The following is a 9,909-nucleotide window of genomic DNA, read 5'->3' as shown; positions in this document are numbered from 1 at the left end:
GCAGATGCTCTAGGCAGGTGTAGATGGTGTGTTGGAATGTTGCTGAGTCACTTCCAATGGGATGTTCTTCTGTCTTTTCTCTGACGTGGGTCAGATACAGACGCTGGGGCATCCTCCATAAGGAATAGCCCTCCTGCATGCAGGCCTCTCATGTTATGGGAGAGTGAACATGATAACATTCTTCAGGTTGCTCAGGAGATACATTTGATGCTCTTTGTCTTTTACTCATAACTGAGGTGGTTGGCAGGTCCCTTTGTTGTGAAGGAGAGCCACTCTTCTCCGAAAGCTGGGCACAGCGGGTATGCACACGCACACTCTACAGAGACGATATTACGTGCTCTGGGATGGATGACGCCTACTCTTTTTTTTCTTAATTTTTTATTGTTATGTTAATCACCATACATGACATCATTAGTTTTGGATGTAGTGTTCCATGGTTCATTGTTTGTGCATCATACCCAGTGCTCCACACAGAACGTGCCCTCCTTAATACCCATCACCATGCTAACCCATCCCTCCACCACCCTCCCCTCTAGAACCCTCAGTTCGTTTTTCAGAGCCCATCGGGGATGATGCCTACTCTGAACGTTAGAAATTTAACATGTCTGAGAGCAGGGAGGGACACATTCGTTAAACGACATAGATGTTGTGATCCTTAAAAGGGAAGCACCAGCGATGGATCTGAAGGACAAGAGAGGGAGCCATGAGTCTCTAGAAACAAGAGGTTGTGGATGAGAAGGATGGAGGTTCTCAGGGGAGTGGATGGACCTCTCTAGGGTAGAGCGGGGGCGGTTCCTGGCAGGCCAGCAGCCTGAGCAGTGAGTGTGAGGACACCGTGAGATCCACACCGAGTTGCTGCCTGTGTCCGTCACACAGTGTGGATAATGCAGTTATTTGTACCAGAACGTCACTGTTGCCATAAAGCTGTTCCTTCATACTCTATAAAGATTGTTGTTTCCGCTGGATTTCTGAAGGTTCTGAACTGGGTGACAGGATGTGGTGGAGATATGGGAAATTTCACTTGGTTCCTTTGGAGATTCTTGTCTGCCTGAGTTTGTGGGCCCCAGTGAGAAAAAGTGAAGACGGGACTGAGATCAGAAGAGTGGCTGCCTTGGCCTTCGGCCTGAGCCAGACAATCTTCATGGGGAATTCAGGATTGAGCAGGATCCACCCTAGCTGGATCCCTGTCACTACGCCTCTGCCTCTGATTCACCACTCTGCCTGCACTTTGCATCTTCCTGACCTTCGTCACAGCATCCTGCGGATTTACCCGTGTTCCTGATTTCTCAGCCCAGATGCCAGCTCTCAGTGCAGCCTACTTAGAGCCTCAGCTTTGTTATCTGTGAAAGGGGAGCATATTGGTTTCTGAGGTGATTAGAAGAATAGGAGTTGAAGTACATAAAGAATCTGCAGGGGCCCCTGGATGGCTCAGTGGGTTAAGCATCAGACTCTTGATTTCTGCTCAGGTCAGGATCTCAAGGTTCCGAGATCGAGCCCCAAGTCATGCTCGGCGTTGAGTGTGGAGCCTACCTAGGAGTTTCTCTCTCCCGCCACCCTCCCTGTTCGCGCACACCGTTGCCCTTTCTCTGTCTCTGTCTCTCTGTCGGAAAAAAAGAAAAAGAATATGTAAAATATCTGGGCTGTTGGCCACTCCCCCTTCTCACTGTTTAAATGAAAATAGCTCCATGCAGATGCGTATGAAAAGATGTTCATTTCAGTCCACACCATTACACTGAGAGTATAACACCTCAGCCCAGAGTTTGTCAATCCTGATTTCAAAAATAAGGCAAAGACCCCTTTTTATTTTCTAAAAAATTTTAGGTCCTAGCTAAGAATGAAGTGAAAGATCATTACAAGAACATGTACATTCAGAGATCTATACCTGGGATGTGAAGACAATTGTTTTCTATTACATATAGACTCGTGGAGGCAGCCTCACACTCAGGTGCCCATTCAAGGCCTCAGATAGAGTATAGGAAGCAAATGCATTTTGGAAAACAGAAGGTCACAGTGTACTAACCCAAATCTATTTGCCTTACAGGACAGGAAATTTGAAATTTGAAGACCTCCCTGAGCAATTACAACCAGGCGGTGTGTGTATATATTTAGAAAATTGTCCGATCAGCCTAATGTCCTGAATGCTGTCCCTGCCCATCCTGTCCCCTGTGCTCTGTCTCTCCTGGTATCCCCCAAATAAACCTTTCACAATTCTGTCTCTGTGTCAGCGTCTGCCTTCAGGAGGCCCTACAGTCACTCGCCTTCGAGTGCACAGTGTGAATCCCGTACACAGAACAAACTGGCAGCAATGGTGGTGATGGAGGACAGTAGCAGGATTCCCCGTTGTCGTATCTTTCCTGCAGGGGGTGTAAGAAATCCTTCTGGGGAGGCAGACACATCTTGTATTTAGGTCTGTTGGTGGTTGTATTAACTCAGGTGATAGATACTCTTGAGCACATGGCACCTGCTAGTTTAGGGGGTGTGTGCCGATCGGCAGGACAGGGGTCTGTCCCCAGGCAGCGGTCTGTTGTGACGGTGAGGAATGAATGAAGCATCCCTACTGGCCCTGAGAGACTGGTGAGGAGGCCCTGCATTAATCCAGATTTTGTGCACTGGTTTCACGCTACCAGCTGCCCCCCAAGCACAGGTGGGCTCTGAGGGGGGGCTGATGGTGGCAGTTTTCTTGGTAAGACCCATGATGCCCCTAATCCTCCCACAGTGTCCTTGTTGGGGGATGGGCAGGGCAGAGGCCAATGACCGGAGACCCACTCCTCCCTCACCACACAGGAGGAGTTGGGTGTATGCCTCTGTCACTTTTTAGGTCGTTTACTCCAATCCATTCTGCACCAGAGCTCCTGGATCTTGCAAAGCCCTCCTTCTTCCCAGGTTGTGGAAGCAGCCATCCTCCAGTACCTTTGGGGTCATGGCTGGGCCACTAAGGTGTCCAGGTTTTTCTGTCCAGGAGTGGCTGGTAAATGCACTGCTGCAGTCAAGATCAGCCTGAGCAGGCTTGGTAAATGAGATTCTCATACCCTGTGAGCAGGGCCTGGGCCAAATGATGGCAGCAGAGAGGGGCAGACAGGAGAGGTGGTTCCCTGTGGTCTTGGACAGAGCTGCACAGAGCAGAAGGCCTGAGGGCCTGGGGAGAGATAGGGAAAGAGACTGTCAGGGAGAGAGACACTGAATGAGTGGTGAGGGGATTGGGCAAGTCCTAGAAAGTGAGAGGAACAAAGAGAGAGATGGGGTAGAGAGAAGCAGAGACCAAGAGGAATTTCAAGGATGAAAAGAGGTTGCTGGTCTAGGTGTTGGAGTTGGACCATACACCAGGGTGGAGGAAGTCGATGTAGGTGATCTGAAAGTTGGGACCAGAGAAGGTGGGAAAGCAGGCGATCAGATTTCCCTGAGACCAAAGCTCCAACCTCCCTAGGGCTGAGCTTTGTAGAGGCCATTTCACTTGGGAAGATGGGCACATCCTTTTGCTTGGGGTGGTGGGGCCAAGCCTCAGGATCTGTCATGGAGAGAGAGGGCTTGGCTGGACCTGAGCATGCTCTGTCCCTCCAGCTGAGGGGCAATGGCTTTGAGCATTGTAGGGATTCCCAGGGCGGCCAGCAGAGGGCACCTGCGCACCTCCAACCCGGAGGGGGAGGTGTCTTTGCCTGTGCTGACCCAAGGTATCTCAGAGCAGGAAGGACTTCTGTAGCAGCCCAAGGATCCAGCCCCACTGTGGCTGCCCCAGGATAGAGAGCCAGAGCTGCGGTTCCAGTAGGTTCTGCTGCCGCCCTGTGGGAGACCCTGGCGGCTTTGCAGCCACTTGGTGCCTCCTGAGGTGCGACTGAGCAAAGCTGCTTTGTTGCGTGAGTGCTGAGGAGGGGGCTCTGGGCGGCTTCCCCAGGACGTGCTGGTAGGTGAGCAGCACAGTCGCTTGCATTTGGGGGGCTGTTCCCCTGGTTCATTCCTCCTTTTCCCTGAGGGTATTTGAACAAGACCTGTTTTACTCAGGGATCCATGGATTGAGTGGTTCTGCGATGTCACATCGGAGATGCTGTGGTTGGTTTGTTACAGATGCAGGCTTGTTTCTGGGGAGAAATCCTGACTCCAATTCAGAGAAATGGGAGCTGCATTCAGTTGGGACACGAATACAGGAACTGCTGTCAGAACCTTCTAGAAGGAGGAGCTGAGATCCCACTTTCTGAGTTCTGCTGGAGCCAGAGCCCCAGGTAAAAGCACAGAATGTCCTCCACTTAAACATGCTTTTATTAATTTTCAATCGTATTTTTTTGCCGACAATGTTACAGTAGTTGGAAATGACTGAAAACTTGACCGGTACTTGATGTCCTAAAACTTCCATTATTTTACTGTTAAATTTACACCTGAAACATGATTTGTTATAATTATCCTTTCCTGTCTTCCTTGGAAGGAAACTCATCCATAATACCTTTCAAATGTACTCATTATCTCATCTCCTTTTCTTTCTTTCTGTCTTCTCCTTCTTCCTTTTTTTTTTTTTTTTTAAGATTTTATGCCAGCACCACGGGGGTGGGGTGGGGGACGGCAGAGGGAGAAGGTGACTCAACACTGAGCAGGGAGCCTGGCATGGGACTCGATCTCTGGGACCCTGAGATCAAGACCTGAGACAGACGCTTAAGTGACTTTATCACCCAGGCCTCCCAGCTTATCTCTCTTCAACTGAGATTTGCCATGTTTTCTAATTTCTCATGAACCCGTAACAATCTTCAATAGTTTTAAATTGGTTGCAGTTTACTAAAGCTCATTCACAGGATCCCACTGTGACTTCTTCTGTTCAAAGTGTCAGGACCACTTCTAAATATATGGGAGATTATACTAACTAAGCAAAATTTGTGAATCAGTGTTTGAAGAAAAAGCATGATGGTATTTTTTTTAAGATATTAAAATAGATGCTTACATCCACTGGTTCATGCACTTGAACTTTTTTCTTTTATTTTCCTTTGTTGCTTATTTCTATTTCAGATATTATATTCCTGTACCTTCCTGAATTTTACATTCCTCACGTGTACTTTCAAGGATCCTTTCCGTCATTTGTCAGAAAGAAGACAGACCTTTTGATGAGGATGCAGCTTTGTATAATTTCAAGATTTGTTGTTTAGGTTTTTAGAAACTTTTCCCGCCCATTTGAAAATATCATCCCACCTTGACAAGTTACATAAAAAGTGTAATCTCCTTGTATCAGTATGATTTCATTTCATTATACTGTGTTTCTTCATTTGATATTTTATATTTATGTCTAAAACTTGAGAATATCTCATAAGTTCACTGAATGTGGAAAAAGTATGAAATTTTGAACGTTTGCATATTTGACCTCATAAATGCAGAGATTTGCCTGTTAAATTAAGGCTATTTGCTGAGCAAGATGCAAGTGACATAATCATTTTGGGGGAAGAAATAATGTCTTCTATTCTTTTACAAACATGCTACAGTTGTTTCATTATCATATATCTGGATATGAGCAATTATTTTTTCTTTTCAATGTTTTATTTAAATTCTACTTAGTTAACATTCAGGGTATGGATATGACCAATCTTATGACAGTATCTTTTTATAATTTATTAATTTAAGAAACTAAACATATCATTTTTTTCTCCATAAGAAAAATCTACAGAAGTATCATCATTTCTTATGACACAATTCTTTGTTTTTTAAAATTCTATTTAATAATTTGTGAGAGGAAGAGAGATCAAGAATGGAAGGGGCGAGGCAGAGTGTGAAGATGAGTCCCTGCTGAGCAGGGAGCCCGATGCCGGGCTTGATCCCAGGGCCCTGAGAAATGACCTGAGCCGAAGGCAGCTGCTTAACCCACTGAGACACCCGGGTGCCCCTTTATGACGTTATTCTTAATATGACATCTCTTATAATTGAAGCTTTTCCTCATTGATGGGCTACATCTGTTTTACCATCAATAACAAAGAAGAAGCATTTTCTCTGAATATTCTTTTTTTAAATTATTTTAAATTATTTTTTTATTTTAATTCAATTAGCCAAAGGAATAGCCATCAATTAAACTAAGGATTGGCCATCATTAGATCAGAGGTAGAGTTCAGTGATTCTTCAGTTGCATATACCACCCAGTGCTCATCCCATCATGTGCCCTCCTTAATACCCATCACCCAGTTACCCCATCCCCCTCACCCACCTCCCCTCCGGCAACCTTCAGTTTGTTTCCTATAGTTAAGAGTCTCTTACGGTTTGTCTCCCTCTTTGTTTTCATCTTTTTAAAAAAATTTTGTATTGTTATGTTAATCACCACACATTACATCATTAGTTTTACATGTAGTGTTCCATGATTCATTGTTTGTGCATAACACCCAGTGCTCCATGCAGAATGTGTCCTCTTTAATACCCATCACCAGGCTAACCCATCCCCCGACCCCCTCCCCTCTAGGACCCTCAGTTTCTTTTTCAGAGTCCATCATCTGTCATGGTTCGTCTCCCCCTCTGACTTACTCCCCTTCATTCTTCCCCTCCTGCTGTCTTCTTCTTTTTCATTTTTCTTAACATATGTTGCATTAATTGTTTCAGAAGTACAGATCTGTGATTCAACAGTCTTGCACAATTCACAGTGCTCACCATAGCACATACCCTCCCCAATGCCTATCACCCAGCCACCCCATCCCTCCCACCCCCCACCACTCCAACAACACTCAGTTTGTTTCCCGAGATTAAGAATTCCTCATATCAGTGAGGTCATATGATACATGTCTTTTTCTGATTGACTGATGTCACTCAGCATAACACCCTCCAGTTCCATCCACGTCGTTGCAAATGGCAAGATCTCATTCCTTTGGATGGCTGCATAATATTCCATTGTGTATATATACCACCTCTTCTTTATCCATTCATCTGTCGATGGACATCTTGGCTCTTTCCACAGTTTGGCTATTGTGGACATTGCTGCTATAAACATCGGGGTGCACGTACCGCTTTGAATCCCTACATTTGTATCTTCGTGGTAAATACCCAGTAGTGCAATTGCTGGATCGTATGGTAGCTCTATTTTCAACTGTTTGAGGAACCTCCATACTGTTTTCCAGAGGGGTTGCACGAGCTTGCATTCCCACCAACAGTGTAGGAGGGTTCCCCTTTCTCCGCATCCCCACCAACATCTGTTGTTTCCTGACTTGTTAATTTTTGCCATTCTGACTGGTGTGAGGTGTATCTCATTGAGGTTTTGAGTTGGATTTCCCTGATGCGGAGCGATGTTGAGCACTTTCTTATGTGTCTGTTGGCCATTTGTATGTCTTCTTTGGAAAAAATGTCTGTTCATGTCTTCTGCCCATTTCTTGATTGGATTATTTGTTCTTTGGGTGTTGAGTTTGATAAGTTCTTTATAGATTTCGGATACTAGCCCTTTATCTGATATGTCATTTGCAAATACTTTCTCCCATTCTGTTGGTTGTCTTTTGGTTTTGTGGATGGTTTCTTTTGCTGTGCAAAAGCTTTTTATCTTGATGAAATCCCAATAGTTCATTTTTGCCCTTGCTTCCCTTGCCTTTGGCGATGTTTCCAGGAAGAAGTTGCTGCGGCCAAGGTCGAAGAGGTTTCTACCTGTGTTTTCCTTTAGGATTTTGATGGACTCCTGTCTCATGTTTAGGTCTTTCAACCGTTTGGAGTCTATTTTTGTGTGTGGTATAAGGAAATGGTTCAGTTTCATTCTTCTGCATGTGGCTGTCCAATTTTCCCAACACCATTTGTTGAAGAGACTGTTTTTTACCCATTGGATATGCTTTCCTGCTTTGTCAAAAATTAGTTGGCCATTTCTGGGCTCTCATTCTGTCCCATTGAACTGTGGGTCAATTTTTGTGCCATACCATACTGTCTTGATGACTACAGCTTTGTAATAGAGCTTGAAGTCTGGAATTGTGATGCCACCAGCTTTGGTTTTCTTTTTCAACATTCCTTTGGCTATTTGGGGCCTTTTCTTGTTCTGTACAAATTTTAGGATTATTTCTCCCAGCTCCCTGAAAAAAGCAGATCATATTTGATAGGGATTGCATTGAAGGTAGAATTTGCTCTAGGTAGCATAGATATTTTACTAATATTTGTTCTTCCAGTCTATGATCATGGAACATTTTTCCATTTCTTTGTGTCTTTCTCAATTTCTTTCATGAGTGTTCTGTAGTTTTCAGTGGACCGATCCTTTGTTTCTTTGGTTAGTTTTATTCCTTGGTGTCTTCTGATTGTAAGTTCAGTTGTATACGGGATCAACTCCTTAATTACTCTTTCTTCTTTGGCATTGTTTGTGTATAGAAATGCAATTGATTTCTGTGCATTGATTTTATAGCCTGCCACATTGCTGAACTCCTGTATGTGTCTAGCAGTTTTGGGGTGTGGTCTTTTGGGTTTTCCATATAGAGTATCGTGTCATCTGCACAGAGTGAAAGTTTGCTTTCTTCTTTGCTAATTCAGATGCCTTTTATTTCTTTTTGTTATCTGACTGCTGAGGCTAGGACTATGTTGAACAGCTGTGGTGATATTGGACATCCCTGTCATGTTCCTGTCCTTAGGGGAAAAGCTGTCAGTGTTTCCCCATTGAGAATGAATGGGCTTTTCATAGATGGCTTTTATGATATTGAGGCATGTGCCATCTATCACTACACTGTGAAGAGTTTTAATCAAGAAAGGATGCTGTACTTGTCCTGTGCTTTTTCTGCATCTATTGACAGGATCCTATGTTTCTTGTCCTTTCTTTTATTAATGTTGTGTATCCCACTGATTGATTTGCACAGGTTGAACCATCCTTGCAGTCCAGGAATAAGGTCCACTTTGTCGTGGTGAATAATCCTTTTAATGGACTGTTGGATCCTATTGGCTAGTATTTTGGTGAGAATTTTTGCATCCATGTTCATCACTTGTATTGGTCTATAATTCTCCTTTTTAGTGGGGGTCTTTGTCTGGTTTTAGGATTGAGGTAATGCTGTCCTCATAGAAAGAGTTTGGAAGTGTTCCTTCCATTTCTGTGTTTTGACACCACTTTAGAGGAATGGGTATTAATTCTGCTTTAAATGTTTGGTAGCATTCCCCTGGGAAGGCGTCTGGCCCTGGGCTCTTGTTTGTTGGGAGATCTTTGATTACTGACTGCTTCAGTTTCCTTGCTGGTTATGGGTCTCTTCAGGTTCTTTATGTCTTCCTAGTTCAGTTTTGGTAGTTTAGACGTCTCTAGGAATGCATCCATTTCTTCCAGATTGCCTAATTTGTTGGCATTTTGTTTCTCTTAATATGTTCTTATAATTGTTTGTATCTTTTGGTGTTAGTTTTGATCTCTCCTCTTTCATTCAGGATTTTAGTTATTTGGGTCCTTTCTCTTTTCTTTTTGATAAGTCTGGGCAGGGTTTTCTCCATCTTATTAATTCTTCCAAAGAACCAGCTCCTAGTTTTGTTGATCTGTTCTACTGTTCCTTTGGTTTTTATTTCCTTGATTTCTGCCCTAATCTTATGTCTCTTCTCCTGCTGGTTTCAGGCTTTAATTCCAAGATCTGTAGAAAATCCCCACAAGATACTTGGGCGATGAAGGGCGATGGCTGGCCCAATTGTACAGTGCCTTCCTCTTAAGGCCAAACAGAGCATTTTCAATGTGAAGAGGGGAAGATATATATATATGTATGTATGTGGATATATATATGAAGGAAAGCCACTAAGAAAGCCATTTGTGAGTTCTTTGACTTGAACTATTTTCCACTTTGCTTACTTTCTCCTGATTCTCTTATGCCTTAAGGGCTTTTTGTTGCACTGCATGATCCTGTCCTGTTAGGCATCCTCACATTGTTTTGTGATCATGATTTCTTGAATGTCTTTTCTCATATCTGTCCTAAAGGGCCAAGAAGAATTGGAGGATGGAGAGCAGAGAGCCTTGAGGGCCAAAAAACGAGCACTGCAGGG

The sequence above is a fragment of the Zalophus californianus genome, chromosome 10, assembly GCF_009762305.2.
Source record: "Zalophus californianus isolate mZalCal1 chromosome 10, mZalCal1.pri.v2, whole genome shotgun sequence".
Taxonomy (NCBI): domain Eukaryota; kingdom Metazoa; phylum Chordata; class Mammalia; order Carnivora; family Otariidae; genus Zalophus; species Zalophus californianus.
The sequence above is the reverse complement of the archived record's forward strand: the minus strand, read 5'-3'. Positions refer to the sequence as shown.